Consider the following 6,000-nt stretch of genomic DNA (forward strand, 5'->3'; position numbering starts at 1 on the left):
ATCCTCCCATGCGCTACGTCCCCCTGGCGAAACTCCTCACTGTCAGGTGAAAAGAAGCGGCTGGCGACTGCACATGTATCGGAGGAGACATGTGGTAGTCTGCAGGCCTCCCCAGATTGGCAAAGGGGGTGGAGCAGTGACCGGAACGGCTTGGAAGAGTGGGGTAATTGGCCGGATACAATTTGGAGAGAAAAGGGGGGGAATCCCCCCCACCCCAAAAAAACCCCCAAAGTAACGCAGGTGCAAAAAAGGTACAAAGTCTCCACCAAGAAACCTTTTTGTCACGTGAATGTTTATAGTATAAACTTTACACCCAGTGTAGACCATAACATCCATCCAACAATGCATGCCATCATTAACAGTTTTCGCTGTATATTACAAGTTCACCTGATATAACAGCGTCCGGTATTGTAGACTGACAAACTGAGGTACATGGCCATCATGCCATTATCTTGGCCTGGAGATTTCCCAAACAATGTAATGATTGTGTCAAAATGGGATGGACTCCTTTTATGGGTTGATTATGGAGATGGCAGCAGTGTGAATTGAGAGGCAGCAGCCAAACGCCCTCAGCCGTCTTTGTGTTCCTGGTCTTTATAGCCTCTCTCGCTCTCTCTCGCTCCTCATGCTTTGTCAATGTCCTCTGTCTTTTTTGTCTCTCACTTCATTTCCCCAGAGGTCTTCCACTGCCGTGCTCTCTTTTTCGTCTCATCGGCTGCCTCCTCCACCTTAATTAATCCTTTCATCTCCTCCAAGGTTTTATTCTCTCTCTCTCTCTGTGTCTCTCTGTCTGTCTGTCTCTCCACCTGAGCGCAGTGCACTCCGCATGGAGCTGCAGTGTGGAGTCATTAACTTGCCTCTCTGTATTCCTCTGAAGTTTGCTTCTGTGGGAGAGTGGAAGCATTTTATTTACAGTCTTCAGCCAAATCTGGAGGTATATAGCCCACCTACAGTGCACTGACTCTGCTTTATCTACCAAGCATAAAAAAGAGTTGGCAAACTCCTACCCAAGTTCCATGTTCCTTGAATTTGCTTTAGAATGGGGCAATTAAGCCATATCTGCTGATAACTGAGGTGTGAAAGGAAGCAATGGTAATCATAATGGTACTGAATTTTAGGTGGTGATTTTTCTGTGATATATCACAGAATAGTTATCATCCACTACGATTGAGTATAAATATCAGATATACTCAAGAAGCACTGGAGACAAAGGATGATCATGAGTCTAGAGCACATCCCCGTCCAGTACTACTATGTACCTTTTCCCAGATCCTTGAACATAAAGAGAGATCGGCAACACAAGACAAGAAGAAATGACAAGGTAGGGCATCTGGGTGGCGTGGCGGTCTATTCCATCACCTACCAACACGGGGCTCGCCGGTTCGAATCCCCGTGTTACCTCTGGCTTGGTCAGACGTCCCTACAGACACAATTGGTCGTGTCTGCGGGTGGGAAGCTGGATGTGGGCCTGTGTCCTGGTCATTGCACTAGCGCCTCCTCTGATCGGTCGGGGCACCTGTTCGGGGGGGGGGGGGTCGCGTGATCTTTGCACGCGCTATGTCCCCCTGGCAAAACTTCTCACTGTCGGGTGAAAAGAGGCTGGCGACTCCACATGTATCGGAGGAGGCATGTGGTAGTCTGCAGCCCTCCCCGGATTGGCAGAGGGGGTGGAGCAGTGACCGGGACAGCTCAGCAGAGTCAGGTAACTGGCCAGGTAAAACTGGGGAGGAAAAAGGAGGGAGGAGGAGGGGGGGTGACAAGGTATGACACAAGCTTGGATTTAAACTTGGCTTGGAACCATTGTTCTAAGTGATTGATCACTTTGGATCAAGGGATGGATATTTTGTGTGCCCAATAGCCTTTTTTAGAAATCTGTTCCCAGTGGTGAGCCTTTGACTTACATCTGGGGGGACCATTTGGAGATGAAGGCACCACAACCCCACTGGGTTAGAGCCCGAACTCATTAAGTTCCATCGATGTAAAGATCACTCAGCTCATGCCCCCTCCCCCGGAATTTTTTTTTTTTGTGTCACAAACCATCCATTCATCCATTATTTCGCCCCATTTATTGAACACTTGAACACTTTTTCTAACAGTTGAGGAGTTCAGTGTGGCGGAAATTCCTGACAGACAATATCACAGGCCAACATTGCCAGTGGCACTTTTTTAACTCACTGCTTGACTCCACAAAGTTGATAGCCTTCAAGTTATTTTCTGTTTTTTTTTTCTTTTTTCCCTGATGTGATTTATTCCAAACAAATAGTGCATCAAAGATGCCCTTGGAGCAGATTGTCATGGGTTTGAAAGGAAAAATTATGAAAATGAAGACATGGGAAGCCTCGAGAGGAGGTCTGCAATAAACAGAAGGAAGAGAAAGTTCATCTTGCTCATTTTAAAAGATGAAAATGGACTACTGGTGACTTTGTACATCCTCAAGAGCGTGGGGTCAGGTGAAGGAGTTGGGGTTGGAGGCAAACACTTGAGACTTCAAGTTCATTTGTGTGTACCATGTTCATCCAAGCACATAACGGCGTCCAAGGATGTTTGGCCAAGTTCATCCTGTCACAGAGGAGCAGGTTTTGGGTTTAGTGTTGTGAATCTTCTCCTATAAAGGGTGTAAAGCGATTGTCTGACAGGACAACTTCAGTGACTGTTAACTATCTCAGTGGCCTTATGTTGCATAGATAGGCATAGATTTGTGGTGCGTTTGGTAACGTCTCGCCACAATTTCTCAAGTTTAAATTAGGGGTTTGGTAGCTGATCTGAAAGGGTCTAGGAAGAGCTACAGAAGTTCCACTTCACGCATATGAGGAGACAGATTGAAAAGAAATGCATTGACTGTCTTCTATTGTTCCTTTGTGGTTAATATTTTAACTTATTGCCTGGTATGCATCCCTGTCAGTGAGCAATAAAAACAAGTTAGAGAGGATAGCGTAGTAATGAGTGAATACGAGTGACAATAACAGTGAAATTGCTGGGATACGATTTAGCACTATGACAATAATGTACGAGTTGGACTGGTGAAGAAAAGACACGCATTGATTAAGAGATACTGCACAACTGGGCTCCTGCTATAGTGCCTTTCCTCTGAACCAACTGAACTCATACATTATTCATACACACATAGTTTAGCAATATTGTGGAATCTATCTATCTATTTATCTGTCTATCTGTCTATCTGTCTATCTATCTATCTATCTATCTATCTATCTATCTATCTATCTATCTATCTATCTATCTATCTATCTATCTATCTATCTATCTATCTATCTATCTATCTATCTATCTATCTATCTATCTATCTATCTATCTATCTATCTATCTATCTATCTATCTATCTATCTATCTATCTATCTATCTATCTATCTATCTATCTATCTATCTATCTATCTATCTATCTATCTATCTATCTATCTATCTATCTATCTATCTATCTATCTATCTATCCATCCATCCATCCAGAATTGAAAAGTCAGTGATATTCTCTTGCTTTTCGCCTCTTCAGTTCAATTCAATTCAGTTTATTGTCATTAAAAAACAATGTGCAGGCACATGTTATGTTATACCTTAATATGTTGAAGACATTGGTTCAACTGTACTATATTACAATCTTACCACATTGTTCCACCGCTTCAAATATAACATTTAGATGTATTGGGAGAGCCCTGATAATGAATGAGTCTCCCTGTAAAAAACAAAATTGCTTTTTTCATTTGATTTCTTTTTCATTAATGCACATCTATTCATCACACACATACATTTAAGATGAAATACAGAAGTGATGAAATACAAAAAACAACTAACTTTTAAATATTTCATGTTCAATTTGGCATTGCACATGCAAGGAATATAATTTGGCGGACAAAAAAGGGGACATAGTACAACAGGGTCTGAGAATGGGGAGGCATGGTGGCGCAAGTGGTTAGCGTGGTCGCCTCGCAGCAAGAAGGTCCTGGGTTCGAACTCTGGGGTTGTTCAACCCCAGGGGTCGCCCATGGTCTTGATGTGTTTGGAGTTTGCATGTTCTCCCCGTCTCTGCGGGGGTTTCCTCCCACAGTCCAGACATGTAGGTCAGGTGAATCAGTCATACTAAATTGTCCCTAGGTGTGAATGTGTGTGTGTGTGTGTGTGTGTGTGTGTGTGTGTGTGTGTGTGTGTGTGTGTGTGTGTGTGTGTGTGTGTGTGTGTGTGTGTGTGTGTGTGTGTCGGCCCTATGATGGCCTGGCGGCCTGTCCAGGGTGTCTCCCCACCTCCAGGCTCCAGTAGGCTCCAGTATCCCCACAACCCGAATTCAGATAAGCGGCTTGGATAATGGATGGATGGATGGTCTGAGAATATAGCTAAAATTATATCTAAGAATGGAAAACTATATGCATACACAACAACCTGCAAAAAAACAAACAAAAACAAAAAACAAACACAAAACAAATATGGAAGGCAATGAGATGGTATGTTTTTTTAAGGCACCAGCTCAAAATACCATTATCCGTTGCCTGCATGGAAATGTTTACTTATAGCATAAAGGTTCAGCTCACTAAAAAAATAATAGGAAAGGTAGGCCGGTTAAGCTGGCATGATATTCATTAGTCCCTTATGCTGTCCCCCCTCTTTTTCTGTGTGTGTGTGTGTGTGTGTGTGTGTGTGTGTGTGTGTGTGTGTATCTCATTAGGCAGTATTCCAGTGACCCTGTGAAGGACGGGGTCATCTCTTAATCCTCCAGGTGTCATAAAGGTCTGCAGAGAGAACAGATTACGAGACACACAGCCCCATGTTGACTAAAGAGAGGAGGTAATTAGGGTTACTATCTGTGTTTAACAGCTAAACACTGCAACACGACCAGAATTGTTCAGGACTTCAGCAAGAGAGAGAAAGAGAGAGAGGGGGAGAGGCCAGACAATCTACGGTTGCAGAGCGATGGCATACCTTGTGTCCCAAATGCATACTACACACTAATTGCAACTGTATTTTGATTATTTAAAGTGTTGATGCTGGAAAACTGACAAAATAAAGTATACTTCAGAATTCCATCATGCATACTTAATTTGAGTGGGCTGTTGGTGGAAAGTAGTGTCCCATAATACAGGATGTTTTGGAAACGGAGGAGCTGGAAATGTGTGAAAAAAAAGAAAAGAAGACAGCAACAAAACTCAAGGCCGAACAGCAAGCCAACCCTCCATGGTGTGTAAATGTGAGTGTAACCTTTCTGGTTGGAGGAAAGTAACACTGGATAAGTAAACAAATCAAGTGTCATCTATTGGAGCGTCCCTGCCATCTCAAAGGAGAACGGTAAAAGTAATCTACTACTACTACACTATTACTAATACTACTACTTTTGGCTGCTCCCGTTAGGGGTCGCCACATCGGATCATCCGTTTCCATCTCTTCCTGTCCTCTGTATCTTCCTCTGTCACACCAGCCACATGCATGTCCTCCCTCACATCCATAAACCTCCTCTTTGGCCTTCCTCTTTTCCTCTTCCCTGGCAGCTCCATATTCAGCATCCTTCTCCCAATATACCCAGCATCTCTCCTCCACACACGTCCAAACAATCTCAATCTTGCCTCTCTTGCTTTGTCTCCAAACCGTCCAACCTGAGTGGTCCCTCTAATAATCGTTCCTAATCCTGTCCTTCTTCATCACTCCCAATGAAAATCTTAGCATCTTCAACTCTGTCACCTCCAGCTCTGCCTCCTGTCTTTTCGTCAGTGCCACTGTCTCTAAACCATACAACATAGCTGGTCTCACAACCATCTTGTAAACCTTCCCTCTAACTCTTGCTGGTGTTATTAGTAAAAACGGTAGAATGGTAAGAACGGTAAAAAAAATAATCAATGAAAAAAGAAACAAACAAAAAAAACAAAAATGGACTAATAAATCCAAAGAATGTTTTAATAACTGTTTTTGTTTGAAATTGTTTGAAGCATTTTCTGTTTGTATATTATGAAGATTAGCACATAGCAAATACCATATATTGTCAGTGTATAATATGGGACGTAGTCA

General features: G+C 43.0%; 1 protein-coding gene across 1 annotated transcript in view; it reads left to right on the forward strand.

The window, feature by feature from the left end:
* Positions 1-4,173, forward strand: part of septin8a (septin 8a) — a 262,906-nt gene extending 258,733 nt beyond the window's left edge. The window contains exon 11 of the transcript XR_008810634.1: positions 4,105-4,173. The gene's annotated coding sequence lies outside the window, so the exon portion shown is untranslated. The remainder of the gene's footprint in view (positions 1-4,104) is intronic.
* The last annotated feature ends 1,827 nt before the right edge of the window (positions 4,174-6,000 follow it).

The sequence above is a fragment of the Lampris incognitus genome, chromosome 8 (genome assembly GCF_029633865.1).
Source record: "Lampris incognitus isolate fLamInc1 chromosome 8, fLamInc1.hap2, whole genome shotgun sequence".
In the NCBI taxonomy this organism is placed as follows: domain Eukaryota; kingdom Metazoa; phylum Chordata; class Actinopteri; order Lampriformes; family Lampridae; genus Lampris; species Lampris incognitus.